At 45.4% G+C, this 12902-nt stretch overlaps 1 protein-coding gene across 20 annotated transcripts in view; it reads right to left on the reverse strand.

Moving 5' to 3' along the window:
* Nucleotides 1–12902, reverse strand: part of HORMAD2 (HORMA domain containing 2) — a 236046-nt gene that overhangs the window by 65103 nt on the left and 158041 nt on the right. The gene's annotated exons all lie outside the window — the stretch shown is intronic.

Consider the following 12902-nt stretch of genomic DNA (forward strand, 5'->3'; position numbering starts at 1 on the left):
ATAACTCCATACCCTCCAGCATTTCTCCAATGAATATAGGGACATCCTAAGGAAAAGTGGGACATTCCGGGGTCATATCAGAAACCGGGATGGTTTCTCTAAATCAGGGACGTCCCTGGAAAATAGGGTCACTTGGAGGGTCTGAGAAAGTGATCTAAAGCGACTTACAAACAACCAATTAAAACCCCCAAAAGCTTTTTGATCTGTTTTATATTTGTTTTATGGTTCTCTTTTGTAGGATGTCTTGAATATCTAGATTAATAAAATAAAGTTGTTAACAAACGCCTTAGCAGTTGAACGTTTTGGCTCCGAACGCTGCAAACCCAGAAGTGAGTGTTCCAGTTTGTGAATGTTCTTTTGGAACCCGAACATCCTGCGGGGCTTCCGCAGCTTCTGATTGGCTGCAGGAGCCACGCCCCCAGATGCACGCCACACCCCCACCTGCTCTCCACCCACCCACCCACCCCCGGTGCCGAAGCATGAAGCTCCGCCACTGCTCAGGATTAAGAACCCTGCTGAATGAGACCAATGGTCTATCTAGTCCATCTCACAGTGGCCAAACAGTTGCCCCTGCATACTGCCTCCAACAGTGGAGGCAGAATACAGTCACTGGCCTGCTGTAATCATAGAATCGTAGAGTTGGAAGGGACCACGAGGGTCATCTAGTCCAACCCCTTGCAAATGCAGGAATCTTTCGCCCAACGTGGGGCTTGAACCCACAGCCCTGAACATTAAGAGTCTCATTCTCTCCCGACTGAGCTATCCCTATGGGGCTGCAGTGGTGCAAGGTGAACGAGAGCCTCATGGAGTCCAAAACCCCCCTGAGGCATCCACTGTCTGGTCATGAGATCAAAGACAGTCAGTCGTTCCCCTCTCACCGGACCAGCCTCTGGGCACAGCCCAGGATGGAGAGCAAGAATCAGCTGGATCAGTGAGTCAGTCTCTCTTTGAGGGCTTTGCTTTTCAGAAGGCAAGTGGATCTGAGCTCCTTTCCCCCTTCTAACCCCGATTTGGTACAATACGGCGGATGGCCTAAGCAATGGATTACCCATAGATGAGGCTTGTGGCAGCCCCGAGAGGTGGATTCTCAAGAAGGTCTTGGAAAGATAAAAGAGGGTCTTCTCTAAAAGAAGGAGTCCTTCCGACATCTTGCTTTGAAGTGACTCAAATTACACATCCCGCTTCAACTGAGTGCTGTTTGAGGTCTCCTCCGTTTCACTGCTGATCTGAGCTCCATCCAAAGAGAACATTGGAGAGCAAGGTAATGTTTTGATGCTATCCAGCAAGGCACTGAATGGTGTTGTGTGTACAGAATGGCTCAGTTGTTGCTGTGTTTGGGGCGCAAGCGGCGAAAGATACTGAACAGCTGAAGTGAGAGCTTTGGCTAGACTTACGTTTTTGTTGGGGGTGGGGTTAAGAATGTGCACTAGGCAGAGGTCCCTGCCGCAGGAACTCCTTGCCACTGGAATGCTTGCATGCTCTTATTGTAGGAAGACAGGGAAATTTGAGTTAAGGGCACTTAGGTATTTTTTCAAGGCACCCAGTCCCTGAGGCAGGCATGGGAACTTCTCCCGAAAGTAGCACTAGGCCCAGGATAGGTTGTTTATACTTCATGCAAATGATCTCTTTCCAGTGGATAGAAAGCGGACCCTGGAAAAAGTGTGAATGCATTTTCCTAGGGCTCCCACATATAGATGGGAAACGGCTATATATAGTGAATACTTATCTATTTTAAAAATTTTTCACCTATGATCCTTTTCTTTTACTTCTTTATTTTTTTATTTGTTTTTTTTCCTGACATCTTATCTTTCGTTTCACTCCTTTATTGTGAATAGCATTTTATAGAGGTATAAATAACTGTAAATATGAAAAAAGGCAAAGTATTCTCTCATTTTTCCCCTTGGTTATATGTATTTTCTTTTTCCTTTGTATTTTATTTTGTTGTAAATATGTATGTTTTCTGATTTGTACTTAATAATTTTTTTTTTAAAAAAGGAAATTAATGGACTTAAGTTGGTGACTTCTATTAATTTCAGTGGGGTCTACTCAGAGTAGGACTAGCAATGACTGCAAACCATTCTCTATAGCCCTGCTAATGGAAATATGCTACTCTGGAAGGAGGGTTACAATGTAGAAGGATTATAATTACAATTGCAGGCAGCAGATCAGGGATGAGTGGATTCTAGGGCTTTTCAGAAGCTCATCTGGGGACTCAGCTATATTAGTTAAAAAAGAAGTGTTTTATAAATGCATTATAACACTTTGAAACTAGATGGTGCTGTGGAGTTCCATCTTTCAGCAACGTAGTTTCCCATTATGAGTTTTCCTGAAAAGTTTTTTTGATGTGTCTAGATCCAGCCTTAGGACTCAGCTATACAGCTGCAAATAAAAAGTTTTAAGTGTGTTTTAAGTGCAATATCTAATGTGACACTGGGTGGTGATGGTGAGCCTTATGGAAAATTCAATGTATTTTTAAAAACACTTCAAAGTGGTTTTTATATGTTTCTAGACCTTAGTCTCCTCGATGAACAACCCAGTAATGGCACAGAAACTTCCCTGGAGCTTCCCTTGCTCAAGTCCTGAAATGTACAGTTACAGGGCAGAATCATCGGCGTTTCATTAGGATCAAAATGTGGATCAATAAGCCCACATTTCCGGAGCAGGAAGGTGACAAATTGAAATTACAGAGTTATGACAAGCTTAAAGGGAAGGTGCGAGACTGGCTACATTATTTTCAAAAAAATTGGTTTCCAGGTGGAAAAATCAAAGTTAGAAACAGAACTGTTAGAACCCAATGCTAAGATACTATCAAGAATGTACAATCTGCTGTTGAAATGGAACACCGAAGAAGAAACGGTAAAATCTGCAATGATAAAATGGGCACATAATATTATGTTTGCTGACTGGGAGAAGTTGTGGACCACCGGGATTAAATTTACGGCATGTAATGCCTTAAGAGAGAATATTATGAAAACGATGTATAGGTGGTACATGACTCCAGTCAAGCTTGCAAAAATCTATCACTTGCTCGATAATAAATGTTGGAAATGTAAAGAAATTGAAGGTACATTCTTTCACCTTTGGTGGATGTGCCCAAGGATTAAGGCTTTCTGGGAAATGATCTATAATAAAATGAAAAAGGTATTTAGATAACCATTTCTGAAGAAACCAGAGGCCTTTCTCCTGGGCATAGTTGGCCAATCGGTGTTAAAGAAGGATAGAACTTTTTTTATGTATGCTACAGCAGTAGCAAGAATTCTTATCGCAAAGCACTGGAAGACACAAGATCCACCCACCTTGGAAGAATGGCAAATGCAATTAATGGACTACATGGAAATGGCAGAAATGACTGGCAGAATCCGAGACTAGGGAGAAGAGTTGGTGGAAGAAGATTGGAGGAAATTTAAAACTTATTTACAGAAACATTGTAAAATTTTTGAATGTTGATGACGTTGAAATGAATTGAAGGGGTTCTAGCAACAAGGTAAAATGTAAGATGGGATTGATAATAGACAAACTAAATTGGATATGAATTTGCTGAACCAATTTTTAAAAAGGGATACAAAAAAGGGAGGCATGAGGAAGTCAGGAAAATAAGTCAACTAAAGATGAGTTAAAAAAAGAGGGGGTTTTGATTTTTTCCTTATGTGTTTTTCTTTTTTCTTTTTTCTTTTTCTTCTTTTATGCTTAATGTTTATTTTTGTATTTTGACTTTGTACTTTTCTGTTTTTGTATTTTTTTTGAATTTTTTTACTGATAAAACTTAATAAAATATTAATTTAAAAAAAACCAATAAGCCCACATTTCCCCTCAGATATTCATTGGAATATTATTATTTTTAACTCTACACATTTGACCCTACATTCTTTCACCTGATCCAGACTGAGCCATATTTTAATAACGGTTTGTCAAACCATTTGCCCTGGGTGAACCATGGACATCATGCGACGTCTTGCTATTTTGAGACTAATACCCACATAATACCAATTCTGCATTTGTAAAGAACTAGGTCTACACTTCGGAACTCCCTGCTTATTGATATCAGGCAGGCGTCTGCACTGTGCAGTGGCACCTCGGGTTAAGTACTTAATGCGTTCCGGAGGTCTGTTCTTAACCTGAAACTGTTCTTAACCTGAAGCACCACTTTAGCTAGTGGGGCCTCCTGCTGCCGCTGCGCTGCTGGAGCACGATTTCTCTTCTTATGCTGAAGCAAAGTTCTTAACCTGAAGCTATTTCTGGGTTAGCGGAGTCTGTAACCTGAAGCGTATGTAACCTGAAGTGTATGTAACCCGAGGTACCACTGTTCTCTTTTCAGCAGCTGCTAAAAACAGTCTTGCTTAGACAAACCTGCTCAGATGTTTAGAAAGCTGGTGCGAGTTTTAATCTAGCTTTAACTTTTTGAAAGTCTCAAATTACGGTTGCCGATTTTGCTTGTCGGTAATTTTATTGTTTCATTGTTTTGTAAACTGCTTTGAGGATTGTTTTTAACAATAAAGCAGCGTATAAATTTTATGAAATGAATAAATAAATGAGCATTCCTTTGGCACAAGCATTTCTGCTTGCTGGATGGAAAGATCCAGCGTCTCCCACCCCCAGCTGATTTGAGGGGGGTGGCGATGGGAGGAGGAGAGACTGAGAAGCCCTGTTGCCCAAACAGGAGTCCTTGCACAGAGGTTCCTGTCAGCTCTACTATTTAACTGAATGCAGTTCTGGGTGACCCAACCCTCAAACTTTCTGCAGTGCATGCAGCTTCAGGAGCAGACTATCTGATATGTAAAGTGTTTGCTGAGAAGTAGAACGCCTGGGAGGCTGGCCTGACATAGAGGTCAGACTTTGACCTGAGAGATCTGTGTTCGAATCCTCCCACAAAGCTCACTGGCTGAATTTGGACTCTGTTCAAACAGATCCTAAGCTAGGTGTGGGGAAAATCTGTAGCTCTTCAGACTTTGTTGGGTTATCATTCCTGTGCTGGCTGGGGGGCAATGCTGGGATTGTAGTCCAATGAGTTCAGGAGGGCCAGAGTGCCCCCCCACGCTTTCCCCAAGCCACGGGAGTGAAACACTTATTTTCTGCTTCTTGGCCTGCATAAAAGAATCCCCCAGGAGAGATCATTCCTCCTAGCCAAAAGGCCAAGCAGATTTGTATTCAGGTCTCCAGCCCAGAAAATCCCCTGTGGGGCTGGGTGGGGTTTGGGGAGAGATTATCGCTGCAGAGCAATTCCCTGGCTAGTCAACTCTTGCCCCTGCTTACTGCTTAAACACCATGGACAATCTTAGCATCTTAGGACTGTTTCAGCTGTGGGATACCATACCTTTGCTGTAGAGTAGACTAATAGCAAACAGAGAATTAAGCCTTCTGTAGCCAAAATGGTCCCATCAACACCCAAGAGAGAGGTATCCGCAGGTTTTCAGCCGAACAAGGAGAAATCAAGTTTGGGACCAGTTTACCTGCAAGATTTCCTTACCTCTTATTTCTCATTCTGGCAGGTGCCTTCACGGTATTTTCAGTCCCTGCTCAAAGCATTTTTCTTTAGGCAAAGCCTATCCACACATGTAGACTGTTGCCATTTGTTTTAATGTGTGTGTTTTTTTAGCTTCTCGTTGATTGGCTGTTTTTAACTGTTGCTGTTGTTCTACCAATCATTTCATTATTTCCTTTTTTGTAATCTGCTTTGGATTTTTTTTTTTAAATTTTTTAAAAATCAATCAAGCAGTATATAAATTCCATGAAATAAGTAAATAGCTATTCCATTTCAGAGCTGTAGCTACGGAAGGAGTAGGGGCGGCTACCCACTGCCCAGATAATGCAAGAGGTATCAACACTCAATGAGGGTGTGAGAAGGGAGGCTGGTGAGTGAAGGGGCGTGGCCTGTGAATGAGGAGGCGTGGCCTGTGAATGAGGGGGTGCGGCCTGCAGAAAGATGGAAGGGCCAGTTAGAGAGGCCTGTAGGGCCACATATTATTAATTAAATTTATATGCTGCTCTTCATCCAAAGATCTCACATCGGTTCACAATGTGGGCTTGAGGTTCCCCTTCCCTGGTGCACACACTTGTTGAATGTTGCGTGTGAATCATGAGTGTATGGCTCAGCTCTTTGTGTACATAGGTGCACACAGTTTCAGGGACGCGGACTTATAAAAAATATTGGGGGGGCCCGGGAAAGCTCGTGAAATGTAAATAAGCTCATGAATATGCAAATAAACTCATGAATATGCAAATAAAGTGGCGCCGCCCCCTCGTGAGCGAATAGGGGAGAGCGTGCGCCTATTAATCAGCTCCGGAACAGCTGATATGCGGGAAACCTGGGGCTAGAGGCAGGAGCCCCCGCCCCCGGGGATTCCCTTATCTCGCGGGGGACGGCCGGGGCTCTCCGGCTAGGGCGCGCGGCTGGCTGGCTGGCTGGCGAGGGAGCAGGTGGGGAGGAGGCGGGGGACGGCGGCGGCGCTCTGCTGGAAGGGCGCCCTCAAGCCCCATGGAGTCGGCGCCTATGCACAGTTTGTAGATAATGCCCTTTAAGTCACACTCGGAGAGCAGATCCATTAAACGGGTCTGCTCTAAGCAGGACTAGCATTGGAGATCACCCACAAGAATATCTGTAAAAGCACACACATGCGCAAAGCCCAAAGAGGGTGAAATGCAAAAAAAATAGCCTAGTCATTACTGAGCATGCTCAGTAGGCATGGAATGCTGTGCTGTGGAGGGGCGGAATAGATTGGAGTGTCCTGGGGGAGCAGATGGTTGAGATCTGCAGTTTGAATCCCCGCGACGGGGTGAGCTCCCGTTGCTCGGTCCCTGCTCCTGCCAACCTAGCAGTTTGAAAGCACGTCAAAGTGCAAGTAGATAAATAGGTACCACTCCGGTGGGAAGGTAAACGGCATTTCCGTGCGCTGCTCTGGTTCGCCAGAAGCGGCTTAGTCATGCTGGCCACATGACCCGGAAGCTGTATGTCGTCCAATAAAACGAGATGAGCGCCGCAACCCCAGAGTCGTCCATGACTGGACCTAACGGTCAGGGGTCCCTTTACCTTTACCTTTAAGGAAAAGTGAGACATTCCAGAATCAAATCAGAAACTGGGAGCCCTTCTGTAAATCCAGGACTGTCCCTGAAAAATAGGGTCTGCCGTTGACCATGTTGGATGGGGGCTGATGGGAGTCTACTCTTATTTATTTCTACATTGATATCCTTCAAGGATCTCAAGGTGCGGCCTCCACGCTTTCCCCCACCCCTCCATTTGATCCTCACACAACAACCTTGTGGGGTACGTCAGACAAAGAGAGAATGACTGGCCTAAGGACACCCAGTGAGTTTCAGGGCCCAGTGGGCATTTGAACCCTAGTCTCCCAGGTCCACTCTAACCACGGCACCATTGCTATCTCTCAGTCCCAGGCTCTGGCTATCTTCAGGTGGTATTCAAACCCATACCCGCAAACTGAGGCTGTGCAACTGGGAGGTTTTGCGCAAGGAAACCACTCTCCCAAAAGATAAAGGAAAGTGAAGTGTGTATGGGGAGAGAATGCGCTAGGAAGTGTGTAATAGTGTTTAACTTTGGCTCAGTGTGATCCAGCGGTTGCAAACAAAGCTGTGGCCCAAAAGATAAGGAAAGCAAGATAGGGGAATTTACTGGGAAGTGTGAGATAACACTCAATGTTGACACAACATTATCTAACCTCCCTGCACACAAATCAGAACAAATGTGAATGTACCTCATCTCTTCCAGGCAAATAAAGAGGAACGAATGGTCCATGTGCCCTCAGGCTGGTGTAGAGGGCTGTCTCGAAAACGATGTTGTATATGTCAAATGCCAAATCGTATAAAATGTGGTTCTAGTCCTTGTCAAAACCACCGAGCTTAGTTTTCTCTATTGTAGTTACATTCCAGAGTGGTACCAAACATCCGGTGTAAGATTTTGGGCAAAAAGATGTCATCGATTGCCTAAAATGGGAAATTCTTGCCCATGTTGATTCAGAAAGGAAATGTCAGCTCGGACCAGCCCTTGTCTGAGAAACCTAATTGAAATTCACCATCCAGTCCTGTCTGCTCCCAACCTCCCATCCCAGGAAGAGAGGATGAGGATTTGCGCAACCACATCAAAGAGGAAAAAGTTAGGAGACATTCGCTCGCATTCCTGCCATTGGAAGGTGAGCAGTAAAGAAGGTCCCAGATCAATCCCAGATCAGTCTCTAGGTAGCGGGAGATCATTTCCCCATTCAAAACACAGGAAAACTGCTACTAATTCCCTGTAAGGACGACAGAGGTCAGATCCACACCATAAATTAAAGTCACACGGCTTCCCTCAAGGAATCTTGGGGAATGTAGTTTGTAAAGGATGCTGGGATTTGTAGCTGGGTGAGGGGCAATGCTACCCCACTGAGCTATAATCAATGCATTTTTTCCCGGGGGGTACGCAGGGGTATGCATACCCCTAAACATTTTGTGAATCGAAATCTGGCCTCATTGAGGGGCAGTGTTTCAGTATGAGTAGGAAAATGAGAGTACCCCTAAACATTTTTTTTAAAAGGAAAAAAGCACTGGCTACAACTCTTCCCTCAGAATCTGTGGCCTCATTCTGAGCACACATTTCCAGTGGGCTAGTGCAGGAACAGAGTTCCTTCTTTTCCCTTTGATGTTAAATATTCTCCTTTATGATTCTGGAAGCGGCAGGAAGAGTGCCATGGGGGAGGGAAGGAGCCCCCCCCCTCTGTGTATGAGCAGGAATTGGGCAGGGCAGGTCTGCAAGAAATCAAGAGGGAAGATGATAGAAAATAAAATTTCATCATGGGGCCAAATGAGCCCTCTGCTCCTCTGACTCCCCATTGTTGGCCAATATCCCCGTCTAGACATGAGTGAAAGTGTAAGGTCATGAGATGACTGTCAACTTGAACTTTCGTAGAGGAACTTCAAGGCTTCCTAAGCCCATAAAGAGGATGGCAGAAACATAGAGTTGCACATTTTAATGGACTCCACTGATTAATCAACTATAGCTTTGGTTGATTAACTGGGGGAGGGCTATTTTAATTAGTGTGTCTGTTTGTTTCCACACTATGGATTTGCAATCTGTTGGTCACTCACTTTCCAGATCATCAGGATGCAATCAATGCTGTTTATAGATGGCATTTATAGATATGGTTGCAATGTCAAACTGTTTTATTCCAGAGTTTGCAGAGCTGTCCTCCTGTTTGCCTGCCTGCCCACCAGCTCTGGCTTGCAGCAATTTTTTAATATAATTCAACGAATTTGCGGCATCAGCAAGTTCCAAATAGTCACTACTGAGGCTTGTGGGGGGCGGATTACTGATGAATAGCTCCTTCTTCCGTCAGTTTCTGTTCCTCGCCAGAGTGGAACTGGGACGTCAGTTTCATCTTTCTGTTCATTTCCCCCTAATATTCCTTCTGCAGCAGAAATAAACAAAAAATAGTCAATAACTCAGGGATAACAGCCCCTTTCCATTTCAGATCAATGCTGCTGGTTAAGGCACAAGTCATCATTAATACCCCACTGTGCTACACTAGGGACACGGGTGGCGCTGTGGGTTAAACCACAGAGCCTAGGACTTGCTGATCAGAAGGTCGGCGGTTTGAATCCCCGCGATGGGATGAGCTCCCGTTGCTCGGTCCCTGCTCCTGCCAACCTAGCAGTTCGAAAGCACGTCAAAGTGCAAGTAGATACATAGGTACCGCTCCAGCGGGAAGGTAAACGGCATTTCTGTGTGATGGTCTGGTTCGCCAGAAGCGGCTTAGTCATGCTGGCCACATGACCTGGAAGCTGTACGCCGGCTCCCTCGGCCAAAAAAGCGAGATGAGCACCGCAACCCCAGAGTCGGCCACGACTGGACCTAATGGTCAGGGGTCCCTTTACCTTTACCTAGGAGCAATTACAGGAGCAGAAGTCACAAGGGAGAAGCTATTAATTAACCTTGTAAGGGACCTTCTGATTAAGCAAGCCTAGATTGCTCAGTTGGTTAGAGCATGGTGCTGGTAATGCCAAGGTTGCTAGTTCCCATATGGGACACAGTGGCGTAGCGTGGGGGGTGCAGGGGGGGCCGGCCGCACCGGGCGCAACATCGGGGGGGGGCGCTCGCACTCGCAGCTCTCTGCCCCTACCTGGCTCACTCACTCTCTCTCACTGCAGTGCTGGCTGTGCGAATCCGATCCAAGCTGCTGGGTCGCCGCCCACTGTGGAGGGGGTGGGTGCCAGGCGTGCGGTGCGGAGAGAGAGCGAGGGACTATCTGGGGGATAGCTGAGCGCGGGAGAGAACCACACCAGACCAGACCAGGCAGCAGCAAGAAGAAGCTGGCAGCAACGGCAGGTTAGGGGTTAGGGGGCGCAAATTACTTGTCTTCCCCGGGTTAGGGGGCGCAAATTACTTGCCTTGCCCCGGGTGCTGACAACCCACGCTACGCCACTGGGACAGCTGTATATTCCTGCATTGAAGGGGGTTGGACTAGATGACCCTGGGATCCCTTCCAACCATACCATTCTATGATCTCTAATATAGAAGGATCTTGGTTGTAGGGAGGGGCACTGCCTTAAAAAAAAAAAGCTATATGAAGTTCTGTGTGGAACCATCACCAGCTGATTGTGGGTAAGGATGCAAGCTGAAGAAGCAATCTGAGTTATGGGCACACCCATTGGTCTTTGGACGCGAGATGAGTTCTGCTGGGAATGGCATTGGGAATGACAACAACAATCTTAAAAGACAGCTTTTCCTGCTTAACGGTTAGAAACAGCTGGCACATAATAAATCCCCAGTTCTCTTGTACTTCTTCCATGGGACAAAAGCTTCTCAACATGAGGTTTGGTTCAGTGGATAACGACGTAAATTTTAACATTGAAAGGATGACTAGTTTATATTCAGATGATTAATTCAGATTAAAAATCCCCAGAAACCTTTTCAGGGAGAATGTCTCCTGAGCAGTTTCGTTTCAGCTGCAGCCCAGATACTGCCTGCGTCGGAATGATCACATTTTCTGTTCTCAAAACTCACTTCAGGTAGAATTTGTTGATACTGGATGCGACTTCTCCTTTTCTCTCTCTCTCTCTCCCAGAGGCCTGCTTCTTCTTTTTGGTCATTCTCACCAGAATCCCCTTCTGGCCTCAGAGTTCAAACCTCAAGATTTCCACAATGCAACGGAATTCCTGAGTCCTCCGTTGAGAAACTCCGGTCCAGATATTTAAACATCCCATTTCCTACATAGACATCACACTTTATAGCAGGAGGGCTGGTGCGGGGAGACCATTACCCCCTGATGTTACTGAACTATAACTCCCCACCAGTCCTAGCAAGCACAGCCAATGACCAGGGGTTTTGGGAGTTGTAGTTTAGTGACGTCTGGAGGGCCAAATATTCCCCACACTTGCTTTATAGCAAGGACAGGGAACCTCAAGCTGGTGTGTGTGTGTGTGTGTGTGTGTGTGTGCAAATAATAGCTGTCAATGTTTTCCTTTTTTTAAGGGAAAGTCCCTTATTTCGATTAGGATTCCATGGAAGAAAAGGGAAAAGTTGACAGCTGTGGTGCAAATTCAACCCCCTCTAGGTTCCCGTGTCTGGCCCTTGGAACACTTCCCAGGTCATTCCCCCTTTCCTCAGGTGACACAATTCATGGACCTTGCTTCACAACCTGAGAGTTTTTGGCTAGCTGGAATGATGTTGTCCAACACTGATGACATCTCTTACATGCCGGCCTACTGGCATGCAAGTCACAAGTGGTGCTGTGGTCTAAACTACTGAGCCTTGCTGATCGGAAGGTCAGCTGTTTGAATCCCCGCAAGAGAGTGAGCTCCCGTTGCTCAGTCCCAGCTCCTGCCAACCTAGCAGTTCGAAAGCATACCAGCACAAGTAGATAAATAGGTAAGGTAAGGTGGCGGGAAGGTAAATGACATTTCCATGCATCAAAAGTGGTTTAGTCATGCTGGCCACATGACCTGGAAAGCTGTCTGTGGACAAAGGCTGGCTCCCTCGGCCTGAAGTGAGATGAGTGCCGCAACCCCATAGTCGCCTTTGACTGGACTTAACCATCCAGGGGTCCTTTACCTTTTTTACCTTTACGGGGGTAAAATTTACATCCATTGCTTTGCCATGCAATATGGTGGCCTGCTTTCCTTCCAAGTCTCTTGCTTCACACAAATTAGCCATGGCAGTATAGTGGTACCTCGGGTTACAGACGCTTCATGTTCCATACGCTTTCAGGTTAAGAACGGACCTCCAGAACGAATTAAGTTCTTAACCTGAGGTACCACTGTATAGTGGTTAGTGCAGACCTTCCAAGTGTCCCTATTTTCCAGGGACTGTCCCAGATTTACAGAAGTCCTCTGTTTCTGATTTGATCCCAGAATGTCTTACTTTTCCTTAAGATTTCTTTATTTTCATTGGTGAAATGTTGGGGGGGTGGGGGTGTCCCTATTTTCATCAGATAAATGTTGGTGGGTATGGAGTTTTGTGACCTCCAAGCCAATGAGATACAATAAGTAACTATATAACCTTTAGAAGACATCTGAAGGCATCCCTGTATATGGAAGGTTTTTAAAAAATCTTTTATGTTTTTATATATGCTGGAAGCTGTCCTGAATGGCTGGGGCAACCCAATCAGATGGCTGGGGTACGAATAGTAACATTATTAGTATTATTTTCATTCTCATGGAATAGGACGTCCCTATGTTCATCAGAGAAATGTTGGAGGGTATGATATCTGGGGGTGCCAGTGCTTTGCAGTGTCTGATTTGAAACATCTTTGTACTTTGGATTCTAGGCAGTGCTTTTTTCCCCTGGGGGGACGCATACCCCTAAACATTTTGTGAATCTTTGTACTTTTGTCCATTTACTGTATTTATTTTTCCTGATATGAACTATAAAATGGTGGTTTTCTTGAGTCAAAACGAGAGTACCCCTAAACATTATTTTTTTA

The sequence above is a fragment of the Podarcis vaucheri genome (genome assembly GCF_965113315.1).
Source record: "Podarcis vaucheri genome assembly, chromosome: 16".
In the NCBI taxonomy this organism is placed as follows: Eukaryota; Metazoa; Chordata; class Lepidosauria; order Squamata; family Lacertidae; genus Podarcis; species Podarcis vaucheri.